This window comes from Eptesicus fuscus, chromosome 24 (genome assembly GCF_027574615.1).
Source record: "Eptesicus fuscus isolate TK198812 chromosome 24, DD_ASM_mEF_20220401, whole genome shotgun sequence".
NCBI classification, from domain to species: domain Eukaryota; kingdom Metazoa; phylum Chordata; class Mammalia; order Chiroptera; family Vespertilionidae; genus Eptesicus; species Eptesicus fuscus.
This window is the reverse complement of record NC_072496.1, coordinates 11,903,085-11,917,189: the sequence shown is the minus strand read 5'-3', so window position 1 is coordinate 11,917,189 and position 14,105 is coordinate 11,903,085.

Here is a 14,105-nt window from a genome sequence, read left to right as displayed (position 1 = left end):
TAATAATAGACAGCTCTGGGAATGCACACCTCTTCTTTATTTCTGCAACATATTCTGTAAGTCATCCAACTTTATTCTCTGGTTTTATTGGCTTGTATTCTCTTAAATATATATATATATATTTGATTTCAAAGAGGAAGGGAGAGGGAAGAAAGATAGAAACATCAATGATGAGAGAGAATCATTAATCGGCTGCTTCATGCACACCCCACACCAGGGATCGAGCCCACAACCCTGGGCATGTGCCCTGACCCAGAATCGAACCGTGACCCTCTGGTTCATAGGTTGATGCTCAACCACTGAGCCACACCAGCCAGGCCAGGTGCTGTCTTTTTAAAAGGGTGGCTAGGGCTCTGCCATACTTTATATTTAGGGTGTCCCCCCAAAATGTATACACACGCTTTGGATAATTATAAAGGCAGTATTTATCAAAATACATTTCATTTGCAACATTGAGTCATCAGCTGTTTTTGTTCTTGAAAGAAAGCATGAAAATAAAAACCAGGCAATCATTTAGCTGCTTTCCTCAGACAGTGTTAAAAACTGTCTTGTTATTTTAAAAAAATCCATGTTCTCCAGGGATGTTTTGGTGTGTGTATGATTGATTGCTATCATTCTCACACAGTCTTCCTTTAGCATATTCCCATAAACATTTATTGCAAAATTTATGTCCTTGTAGAATACCTCAAGGTCATCAAAATTCCAACAAAAGTGTGTGGCATTCACCTTGTAGGTCATCAGATAATGGCCACTGCCAGAGGTAAGATTTCTCTTTCCCCGCCCAGAGGTAGGATGGTGACACAGAAAGCAAAGGTCAGATCTCATAAAGCAATCTCCCTCTTCCCATCTTCTCCGTTCAGCCCCTGAACTTAAGAAATATGTGTAGGTTGTTGGCAGTTTATTATATCCAGAAGGAGACTTGACTTATTTTTTTTAGAGGTGAAAAAATCTGAAAGTGCAGGCAACTCAAAATAGCACTTACCTTTAAGATAAGTGAAATATATTCAAAATTAAAGCGTCTTTACCCTTTTGATTAGTAGCTTGCAGTCTATAAAACATGTGGTCCTGCTTGGGGAAAGGGAGCCACGTAAAACACAACTGTAGCGACGAGGAAGCGTGGTGTGAAAATTACAACTGAGCTTTAAATGTCCTTTAATGCCAGTTTAACCATCGGAAGAAAAGCACCGTGATATTTTCCGTGTAACGTTTTCCAAATCGACTAGGAAGTTTTTTCTTTTTTCCCCCTCCTTACTATCATTGCCCAGAATCTTAACTAAAATCACCTTAAATCAGCCCAATGGTCCTCATAAAGATAGGAGAATAAACTTTAAGCATTATTTTCTTTCCATAATCCCTTAGGTCTTCAAGTTACATAAATGCAGGCATAAAATTATTTTCTCATAAAGGGAATCAGGATGGCTATGGCGAAATGCCAGGGTTAGGTTGCACAAGTGGTTCTCATGGAAGAGATGCTATGGATGCAGAGAGAGGAAGGAGGGGCTGTGGGGAGCTGTGGTGAACCTGGGGGAATAATGTTCCAAGTCGGGGACCAGCTCAGCCCTAGTCCTCATGGGGGGGTAGGTGGACATAAGCCTGGGGTGTTTGAAGCACAAGGAAGCCAGAGGATTGGAGCTGAAGGGAGGAGGGAAGAAGGGTAGGGGTTAAAAGTCAGGTGTAATACAGGCCAGATCACACGCGACCATTATTGTAAGGAGAGCATAAAAGCTCAGGAAAAGAGCTGAAACACACGTGTTAAGGACCAGCACATTGCTTAGCATGTCTAGGAAGATTATAGCTTGAGTTCAGGCAAACCTTGCTTTTTGGTTTCAAATGGTGAGGACTTATTTCACTCCCCCCGCCCCTGTTTTTGGTTGTTTCTTATTCTTTAAGAATCACACTGGAGGAGTTTATCTAGCAACCACCATATTGAGAGGCATCTTTTCTTCTGTTTTATGAATATATCTATTAATCTTAAAAATTCTTATACTGCGTAAAGCATGCTCTTTGACCACAGGAGTCTACAGAGGCCAGTGAGACAGGCATTAACATGTAAACTTTCCCCCTCTTTCATGGTTAATAAATCCTAGTTCAAACTATTGTGACTACAGTAAGATTTATGTGAACTTCTTGAAGGCTCAGCTCAAAACCATAATCATCCCGGCCAGTGTGGCTCAGTGGTTGAGTGTCAACCTGTGAACCAGGAGGTCAGGGTTTGATTCCCCATCAGGGCACATGCCCAGGTTGTGGGCTCAGTACCCAATAGTGGGTGTGCAGGAGGCAGCGTATCAATGATTCTCCCTCATCATTGATGTTTTTATCTCTCCTTCTCCCTTCCTCTCTGAAATCAATGAAAATATTTTTAAAAAATCCATAATCACTGAATTTGGAATACAAAATTCAAACTGTCCAACAGAGTTGGGTGATTTTCTCTCAAAAGCCTCTTTGTACATGGCAGGCACTTTTTCTGGCTCCTCCAATGTCTCGTACAGTTTTCCTTCCCTTCCATCGCCCATCCACGCAGGGGCCATCTGAGATGGACCGGTTGGTGTGCTTCTCTGAAATCCATCCTGCCTGATCACACCAGGGTGTGTTTCAGCTCAGACCACCTTTCCTTGTGCAAACTGTTGCTCTTCAAGATCAAGTATGACTCATTTGGAAACGGTTTTTCAAAGATTTAAAAATATGTATCTCCTAACGCTGCGTCCATGCCACTGCTCAGGAATACAGTTGGGCTGTCCTTCTTGTTGTCTGGGTTACATACCTGATGTAGAAATATTGTCATGAAGGAGCTGTCATTACTAAAAAAAAAAAAAAAAAAGTACCTGTGCCCTAGCTGGGTCGCTCAGTGGTTAGAGCATCAACCCTTGGACTGAAGAGTCCCAGGTTCGATTCTGGTCAAGAGCATGTACCTCGGTTGCAGGCTCAATTCCCCAGCCCCGATTGGGGACTTGTTCGGGAGGCAACTAATCGATGTGTCTCTCTCACATCGAAGTTCCTCTCTCTGTGTCTCTCCCTCCCTTCCACTCTCTCTAAAACTCAATGGAAAAATATCTTTGGGTGAGGATTAATAAAAAACAAACAAACAATATATATATATATATATATATATATATATATATATATATTTAAAATGCACCTGAAAAAGAGTTGAGACATACTTTGATTAGGATCCATGGCACGATGATGCTATGTGGCGTAATTTTTCTGGGCTTGCCTTTGAGAATTCTGTTTGACAGAGAAATTAAGTCATCGTTTATCGCAGAATGATCCCAAGAAAAATGAACGTTGCATCGTTCTGAAAATGCAAGTTGATGTAGGGGAAGGTTGACGGAATCAATGAATCACTGCCCTAATATATTTTTGCTACTTCAACTGTGATCATTAACCTAATGGATTATGTTTTGTAGTAGATGCATTGTTTTGGATCTGTGTACTAAAATAACATGAGGGGCCTTCTCATTTTAATGGTCACTTAACTTTCTCTGTGTAAAAGGCTTGAGTAAATTTAAACCTTTGTATTAAAATCTATACCATTTATCTCAGATGCTAAGTAGCTAAAGGTTGCAGTGGGCCCTCGATCCAACTAGCAACTTAAAAAAATATTTTCATTGATTTCAGAGAGGAAGGGAGAAGGAGAGAGATAGAAACATTCATGATGAGAGAGAATCATTGATTGGATGCCTCTTACACATCCCACACTGGGGATCAAGCCCGCAGCCCAGGCATGTGCCCTGACTGGGAATTGAACCGTGACCTCCTGGTTCATAGGCCAACGCTCAACCACTGAGCCACGATGGCTGGGCCCAATTAGCAACTTTTAAAACACAAGACAATAGCCCAAAATGAAGTCACTTATGGGAAGCCCCATGTCACCTACAAAGACATCACTTAGTTACAGATTCAGCTCTCCCAGAAATGGAATCTTACACCAGTCAACAGAAGTCATCTGATCAGTACTAGTTAATCATCTGCCTTAGACTCCTAGCCACCCTCGAAGGAAGGTAACTTTGCAATAACTAATCCACTATTTTTTTTCTAGTAAAACTGTTTCCTCCCCTTCTTGCCTATAAAAGTCTTTCAATTTTAAAATATATTTTTTATTGATTTTACAGAGGAAAGGAGAAGGAGAGAGAGAGATAGAAACATCAATGATGAGAGAGAATCAGGGTAGTTACAAATATAAATATATATATATATATATACATATTTTAATGTATTTATACTTATAAATATATCTTACAGCATATAAATGTATGCTTTACATAATATTAATATATATACTTTACATAATAAAATATGAACATATATAAATATATGAAGTATATACCTTACATAAAATAAATATATAAATATATACAAAGGTTTTTAGACTTCCTCTAATTTTTAATAGTTTTCTATTAATTTTCCATGTGAGGAAAAATGGAAAGTTACTGATATATTAGAATACTCTGAATATACCCTTAATATATTCAGAGTATTCTAAGCCAAGTTTTTGTTTTTTTTTTAAATCCACTAGAAAACACTTCTGTGTTCAAGTCTCCAGTTTAGTCCTTCTGTTGTTTGCTGATGGGTGTTGCAAATCAGTCCTTCACATATATGTGTGTATGTGGAAGGTGGTGATTGACATGAAGATAAAAGGGCCATGAGAGCAAACATGGATAGAACAGGTATAGTGTAGTCTTGGTTCCAGATTTATGACATGAAGTGAATGTCTGCATGTTTAAATTTCATGTTCAAAAAGACACAAGCAAGGAAGTGTTTTCACGGGAAGAGATGAGTGAGTACGATGTTTTGTCAGAGTATGGCTTATAGGAAAGAAATACAAGACAAACGAGAGAAAAGTGGGCTACTAATGCGTCATTGAATGTTCCAATAAGCAATCCAGGCTGTGAGATGATAATTGCAGAGTTTGTATTTCAAGTCAAATTTCTGCATTATCCGTGGCATTTTAAGCCTGGAGTCTATTATGCCGCCAGAACAATTAAAAACGTTCTGTGACACCAGTAAGTGCTCTTCTGTTTCCCAAGTTAAAGACCTCCCTGGTGTCTTACTAACAGCTCCATTGTCTTATTTGTCATTGTGAATAGTGTGCTTTTAGTTGGATATAAAATGTATCCGTTTACACATTAGACTTTGGTTTCTCTTAAGTGTGTTCCCAACTTTTTCTTGTGATGCACGCAATATCCTGAGAAATACAAACGCTCCATGAATGTGTATCCTCTCTAGTTATTCTATTAGTGACTGTTGTTGATGCAGGTCAAATCCAAGTGGTAATTCTGAATCACTGCCATTGTTCTAGGCCTTATATACATATGTATATATAATAGTACTAGAGGCCCGATGCACGAAGATTTGTGCAAGAATGGGCCTTTCTTCCTCTGGCTGCTGGCACTGTCTTCGCTCTGGCTGGAGCCACCTTTTCACCTTCCCATGCTGCCCAGAGGCCCTGAATGGCTGGGGCAGTGCGGAATGCCCCTGGCTGCTCAGCGCCTGTATATGCAAATTAACCCACCATCTTTGTTGGGTTAATTTGCATACTCACTCCTGATTGGCTGGTGGGCGTCGCAAAGGTATGGTCACTTTGAATCTTACTCTTTTATTAGTGTAGATGATATATGTCACCTACAGAATATGTGATAGTATGATATATATCATGTATGTGTCTATAATTGTATGCTCTATATCATATAATGTGTATATATAATGGTATGATGGATATCACACATATACATGCGCACTCACATTCTATTTCCCATAATGTAGTTAGAAAGTAAATGTTTCTAAGATGTTTCCGGTGAGTTTAACTAGTTGACCCTAAAGCCAGGTGTTCCAGCAGTTTGGGAGATATTTTGCATTTAGGAAAATGCCTTATAAGCAAACTGCTAAATATAGCTTTTTTTCCAAAGGATACAAGATTCCAAGGAGCCATTGATTTGCACATTGCTTGGCAACATAAGCATAACATTCCTAAAATTTAGAAACTGAGCATGCAAATGATGTAACCCTATGGTTGTTTCCATGTCCTGTTGTGAGGTATGGGGGCAGATTTTCTGTTATATGCACTGAGCAAATGAAAAAAAATACAGTCCATTTGCATGTGGTTTTGTTCGAGAGCATGTTTAAAAATAGTTCTGAGAGTTGCCTGTACTCTGCATTTCTTATTAGTACCCATGGTGAGAGAAACAGCTAAAATCTTGGAAGAAAGAATTAGGACTTAAAGTGAGTATTTGAGAAATGGTTAGGGCATGCTCTGTGCTGCCTACATTCTCCAGTGGAGTGCTTGTTCTCACTGCTAAAAACAGAAGAAAGAAAATTCATTTAAATATGAGCAGAACAATTTGGATCAAGCATAAGAAAAGGTTTTTGTTTGTTTGTTTGTTTTTTGGTTCAAAGAGAAGTCAGACATGGAAGTGGATTATGGGTGAAAGCTGTATTTTCCCATTCACTGCAAATCATTAACTATGCATGAACTATGGTTTGGACCCAAAAGTTAAGGTACACATAATAGGGTCAAATCAATCGCCAAACTCTAAGGGATTGTTTCCTCTTTTGTCTGTTTTCCATATCGATGTTTTCTTTCCATTATATACATAAAATAATTAACCTTAGGCAAATACATGAATACATATTATGTGGACAGTGATTATTTTAAGAAAATCACGTTTGGGAAAAATAAATAATGCTTTATGGCTATTTATCAACTTTGGGTGGGTCTAGAACTTTGAAGCACTTCTATGAAAAAAATAGGAAAATATTTCCTGTTCCTTAAAAATAGTATTTTTCCTTCCATCACTGTTGCTCCCTATCTGTGTGGGGTCAGAAATGACTACTGTCTGGTACCAACTGGGGTGATCCCAGACAGTTCAGGCTGTTGCTGTTTGGGAGGCTGTTGTCTGCTACTCAGTTTTCTGTCACTTAGAGTTGTCATTAAATGTCTAAATGCTGACCTCTTCATTTTCATGCACAGGAGTGGGCCATCGCTGGGGTGCTCCACCTGTGACATAATTCTCATGAGTAGGAATTGTTTCATTTGTAGACGCTTCTCTTTTTATTAAGAAGTTGCAAGTCTTTATAAAGTTTAATATTCAGCAATAAATCTAAACTTCTCTTCTGAGGTCCTTTAATCCATCTCCAATATAAAACATAAAGTAATATGAATTGCATGATGTATTTATGGGGATAGATATAGCTAAAAATATAACCCTGGGCAAAACTTAAAATGAAATCCAGATAATTGATTTTTAAAAAATTCTTATTCTATAAATAAAACGAATGGTATCTTTTTTTCTATACAAATTATTCACTTAGTGCAAACTATTGAGTTTTAATAAAAATATAGATTGCACTTTAAATTAAAATGTTGTAATAATGATTGCTTGCAAGTTGACATTTTACTATAAATACTTAAGTCTGATTTTCTAAATTTTTATAAAATGTAAATTAAATTGAAGGCAGGTCAAAAAAGGTACTGTTCTCAAAATTCATTTTCCTCCCTTTGTCTTTTACTCTGGTGTTTGCACCCAAATAAAGTTATTCACCTAAACTCTTCCGCTCCCACCTCAGCCTCCTTACACCTGCCAGCAAATGGAAGTCCTTAGGGCCAAAGGACAACAATCATTTTCAAAGAAATTCAAATTAACTTAAAAGTGTAGCAGAGTAGATTATTTATCTAATATCATGGTTTTGGCAGAACAAATTGAAAGAAAGAAAAACTCTGGAAAGAGAAAATCAAAGTAAAATAAAACAGTTAAGTAAACTCCGAATTAAATTGAGCTAAAACTTGAAAAGATCACATATCTAGATAATTTTACTTGAGTTTTCTAACTTCTTCAATTCTATCAGTGTTTATTTTACCTCTATTTTACTGAAGTGCATTTCTCAGCATGTGAATGATTAAGAATTATTTGTAAATAATTTTAAATGTTGAGAGTTTGACAGGTGAAGGAGTTTTAGGCTTAGACCATGACCCTTGACCTATCTATGGATAGAAAGTGGAAATTGCAAATGATGGTGTTTTGTGTTTCCTCAAAGTGTGGAAACTCGGAGCCTTCCCTGCATTATTTCAGGTCCCATGCAGGATCTAGATTTTTTCCTGGTGGCTAATAAATCCTCCACATCTAAGCTTTAAAATTTATGAGCAAATGCTTTTCTTGCTTTCGCAGAAGGAACCTGTTTTCCACTGTTTAGTTCTATAGGTTCAATTCTTCTCTCTTAAAATCTCTTCCAAGAGCATGTTGGAGAATGTTATATTGGTCACACTGTGCCGGCAATTTGCCCTGTTATCTCATAACAACTCTTACGACACACGCGCTGCCTAGGATCAGGTTCTCAGCGTGGATAATGGCCACCGTCTTCGTTGTCTGCCATTTAGACCTTAAATTCTCTGCTTGATGTGCTGATCTCATTATAGAATGTCTGTATTCATGATGGGTTGGAAGGGCTTCTATAGGTTTCCTATTGCTAAGGTCGGAGGATGACTCACGTATTCCTGTCCATCACAGGACTACTAGGCAAGACCCCTCTCTGAGAAGAGGCAGTATACGCAGTGTCCATATAAAGTGGACACTGGTTTTGCTGTATTTATATGCATATGCTCTGCACTAAACTTTAAAAGCCCTGGAAAAAGTGAGGCCTCGCCTTTGTGCTCATGCATAGCTTCGTCCATGCCACCATGGATACTCGGTTCATTGGTTAATTGTGTGAGCAATGGGATGGCCAAGGACAGAGGCAGACTGACCCCTACTGGCCAAGTTATCTCACCCATCCAGTTGTTCGGTATCTTCCCTGCAGTACATGTTCTCCAGGGGACATTGACGCAATGCATACAGATCTTCCTACTTCCTGTCCGTTCACATAGACCCACCCACATTCCTCTACACCTTAACTCCTTTCTTATTTTGTTGCCTCAAAAGCAGACCTCAGAGAAAGACTTTAATTCAAGTCACACCCCAGTTCTGTGAAGCACTATGACTTTAATTATTTTTTTAACTGCTGTATCTGCTCATCTGGAACAATACCTAATACCTAACACATGCCTCAAAATAATGACTAGATGACTGATGAAATGCAAAGCGATTCCAAATTCCTATATCTTCTCCAAACTCAGCAACCACGGAGTCCCTTTCTGATCTGTCCCTAAGTCTGTTTCCAGCCACATCATCCACAAAGCTCCCCTCACGAAGTCCACCCCCATCTCCTGCTTCCGGTACCATTATGTTCCCAGGCCCCAGCCCTTCTCTGAATGAAACAAGCACTCCCGAGGGTAGACTTTGGCTCTTCTTCCCTCACGTGTCTGAAATGACCCCTTTCCATCTCTCTCATCTGCTCATTAGCTAAGGCAGGTCTCAATGAAACAGTCTGGAAAGTTTCTTACACCGCTCGTGTTCAAGCAATAATGATGTCAATGTCTGTATTGTAATAGCCAGTGGCTGGTGAAGACAAATGAAAAATATTGCTTCGGACAAGTGTCTTACAGAGGATTTCATGTTACTGTGTCAAGGATCAGCTGTGATGGCCATGGCAAAGAGAGATTCGTAGGGCAGGCACTCTGAACCCAGAATAAAGAAGGCAACCTGGATGATCCACCTTGGTCCCATAATAACTCAGACCTTATTTCTTGTTGTTACAAAGCCTTATATCTGGAATGACCTTCTAGAAAGTCAAGGTAGTCGCCTTCATCAGTTTTCATCAAGTTTCCTTGACTTCCCTATGTTATGCATTTTATTATCCTTTTGTTAGTACAGGGTGGGGCAAAAGTATGTTTACAGTTATGAGTATGTGAAACACAGTGCTTATTCTGGTATTATTTATTGAATTATTGTATTATTTTCCATATGGACAACTGTAAATGCCCTTTTGCCCCACCCTGTATAGTAATTTTGCAATGTTCACCTTAATTTTTAAATACTGAAACTTTTGCTTGGCTGGTGTGACTCAGTGGTTGAACATCGACCCATGAACCAGGAGGTCAAAGTTTGATTCCCGGTCAGGGCACATGCCCGGGTTGCAGGCTCGATCCCCAGTAGGGGGCATGCGGGAGGCAGCCAATCAATGTTTCTCTCTCATCATTGATGTTTCTATCTTTCCCTCTCTGTTCCTCACTGAAAACAACAAGTATAAATAAATACAGAAAATTTTATGGCAGAAATAGAATGGGATTGTTCTGAATGAACATATTACTCAGTAAAAACAGGGAAGATACAAAGTAGCCCACAGATAAAACAAAGAACAAAATATAAATTGCCACCTCTTAATTCTGAAGGCACATGGAGTCCGACCTTTGTCAAACATGTTGGCTGAGCATGCTTTGTGCATTTCAGCAACCACGACAGCCCCCTAAGTGTGCACTGCCTATGTTTTATTCATTCTTTGTTTAGTCATTCTTATCATATTTTACGGCTAAAATAACTTCCTCTTAGATTAAAAATAAATCATTCTTCTTTGATCGAAAGAGTAGTAAATCTTTATTTTGTCAGCAGTTTGTGCCTATTAGCATATTTGAAATGAAAGAAAACTGCGTGTTCCTTCCTTTGATATTGTGAACGGTAATTAGATTATTTGCTAAGAAATTACTTTTCAGAATTAACTCTATTATTTTTCCCTGCGGTGGAACTTAACTGATTTAATGCGCCTCCAGCGCCTTTGGCAACAATATACGAATGCGTGGTGGGATGAGCCCACGTCTGCACAAGGAGAACTTGAGAACTTATAGGGACAGATAAATTTCTGAAAATTGAACTTTAAAAAAAAATCTTCCTCCTTAAATCATGTGTCTTATTCACATAGTGCTACGATTTCCCTGTGGGGTGACAGGAAGCGGGTTTTCATTAGTTTTCCAAACTGCAAGGAGATGCCAGGCAGGAGTGTGGGGACAGGGACAATGAGGATCCACGTGTCTGTAGGGAGGGTGAATCAGGACGGTTACTGTGTGTGAGCCTTCCTGCTCCTCCCCCGCTGGCTCCTGCCTTCCTGGGAAATTGTGGTGTAACGGTTACCCTCATACAAATCTCAAAGGTATGTAGACTTTTTTTTTTTTTTTTTTTGGTGATTGTGACTTTGCTACTGTGACTTCCATAGGGAACTTTCTTGACCTGATCACCTTCTGTCCCCCAGACATGAGAAGTCCCAGGGTCACAACCATGAAAGAGAAAGGAGTCCCTTTAAGTTTCTAAACACATGGACTCCATTGCTTTTGGGGTAAAGGAGCCAGGCTGAACCCAGAGCCTGCACAGCCCATGGCAACCCCAGCTGTGAGATGTGAGTGGAAGCCAGCTGGGTTGTCCCTCAGACCCAGTGTGGCTCACCTGCCCAGGTGCTTATCTCTATCTATCTATCTATCTATCTATCTATCTATCTATCTATCTATCTATCTATCTATCTATCACCCTAATATGCAAATAGACCGAACGGCAGAACAGCCAAACAACTGAACAACCGGTTGCTATGATGTGTGATGACCAGCAGGGGGGCGCACGCAGAACATGGTGGGCATCAGCTGCAGCAGGATGGTGGAGCAAGTGAGCAGGGGTGCCAGACCAAGGCAGGGTGCTGGTCGCTATCATTGGGGTGAGCCCCTGGTGGTTACTGAAAATTCTTTGCTCCTGTGCACCATGGTCCTGCTCAGCGCTTGCACCTGAGGGGCAATCAGGGCTGGCAGCCACCTCTCGCATCCGCTGCTGGTGATGGCCCCACTCGCACCCACTACCGGTGCTAGAGCCACCACTCGCACCTGCTGCCAGCACCCAGCACTGGTCCCGATCACTTGGCGCTGTCAGTGGGTGCGAGTGGCAGCTGTGGCCCCAATCACCCCTAAGGGCCTCTCCACCTCCCCCTGCTCCTGAGGGGCGATTGGGGCAGCAGCCACAGCTTGCCCACGCTGCTGGTGCTGGAGTGGGGCCGGCATCGTCAGCACATGGGAGTGGCAGCAGTGGGAGCGGGGCTGTTGGTAGACAGGGGACTGGTGGCCGTGGCGGGAGGGGCTGGGCAGGGGCACGGAGGATGAGCCAAGACCCACCCCTGTGCTGGCCACAGCCTCTCGGCCCGCAGTTCCTTTCAAGGTGCACGAATTCGTTCACTGGGCCCTAGGATGAATATAAGTATATTGGCTTCGATGGCACAAGCATCATAAAGCGGGTGGTACCAGGGTCTCCTGCCCAGAGCTGGTGTCGGTCCTAAAATTATGGTCTCCTTAACATCTTCTGTGGTCTGGCTTCCGGGCCCACCGGCTATAAACATAGGGCTATTGTATACATTCTTCTGCTGGGCTCATTTCCTCCTCTAACCCTTGTGCATAATTTAAAATATATTACGCGAGCCGCAAAGATTTATGGGTCTGGGTGGGAGGCAGAAGTAAATCTTAGTTATGTACCTCCTCACGTGGAGACTTTTCATTGCGTGCCATGCAGAGGTGTGGGTGACATTTGAAGCATGGCTAACTGAGTTGGAAGAAGCTTTTTATTTTTGTTTTTACGTAACTTGGGAAGCTTTTAAAAGTCGGAGTGGGCGTTGCACAGCAGGTGGTGAATGGCAGGCATTTGGGCAGAATGGGAATGAGAATATCAGACACCTCCACAGGAGATGAGCTTCAGAAACAAAGTATGTTGGGTCTGCTCTGTGACAATGCATATGAAACCACCAATTCCTGCTCAGTCCTCTCTGTTTTTCTTTTCTTTTTTTTTAAGTTCTGGTGATATTGCTTCTGTAGATTTAAATGAATAGAAGTCTAACTATTTTAGATACAATTGGCGGTTTGAATTTAAAACTCTCACTAAAACTTTTCACCAGGGGTATGATTGTAGTTTTAACTGTTTCAAACTCCGCCCTTCTCATTTGTCATTTCTGGCGAGGGAAGTAATGAAGGGGGGCATTGTAATTGGAAAAACTCTAAATTTGAATTTGGATCTGACTTCTCATCCCATTTCAACCACTGTTACCTTCAAGTTGTTAAAACAGGGTGGATATTAAAGTAGATTAAAAAAATCTTTATTGTTGAAAGTATTACATATGTCCCCTTTTTCCCGCCATTGACCCATTCTAGCACACCCCTGCCCCCTGCCCCAGGCCTTCACCACCCTATTGTCTGAGTCCATGCATATATAGATATAGAGATAGATAGATAGAGATAGAGATAGAGATACAGAGATAGATATAGAGATAGATATAGATATCTAATCTAATAATAGACAAATATGCAAATTGACCGCACCTTCGCTACACCTAAGCCACGCCCACCAGCCAATCAGGACGAGTATGCAAATTACCCCAACAAAGATGGTGGCTAATTTGCATATCAAGACAGCGTCGAAAGAAGCCAAGAGCTGCAGAAGGGAGTAAAGCTTCGAAGAAGCAAGCAAGCCGGGGGGGGGGGGGGCGGGCAGAAGGGAGGAGCGAAGTCAGGGCCGGGGGTGAAGGGAAAAGCAGGTGGGCTGGTGGAGAAGGCGGGGTGGGCGACAAGGGCGGAGCAGAGGCGGGGCCGGGGGCAAAGGGAAAAGCAGGCGGGCTGGAGGAGAAGGCGGGGCTGGGGACAAGGGAGGAACGGAGGCGGGGTAGAGTGCAGTAGGAAATCCTATTGCAGGATTTTTCCTGCAACAGGAACGCTAGTATAGATATAAACTGAGTGGCCAGATTATTATGATCGCTGAACGCATAATAATCTGGCCACTCAGTGTGTGTGTGTGTGTGTGTGTGTGTGTGTGTGTGTGTATTAGAGGCCCAGTGCATGAATTCGTGCATGGGTGGGGGTCCGGTCAGCCTGGCCAGGGGGAGGGGACATGGGCGGTTGGCCAGGCTGCCTGCTGGTTGAACTCCTGGTCGAGGGGACAATTTGCATATTAGCCTTTTGTTATATAGGATATACACTGAGTGGCCAGATTATCATGCGTTCAGAGATTATGATAATACTAGAGGCCCGGTGCACGAAATTCGTGCACGGAGGGGGCTTGTCCCTCAGCCCAGCCTGTACCCTCTCCAATATGGGACCCCTTGAGGGATGTCCGACTGCCCTCTCACAATCCAGGACTGCTGGCTTCCAACTGCTTGCCTGCCTGCCTTCCTGATTGCCCCTAACCGCTTCTGCCTGCCAGCCTGATTATCCCCTAAACCACTCT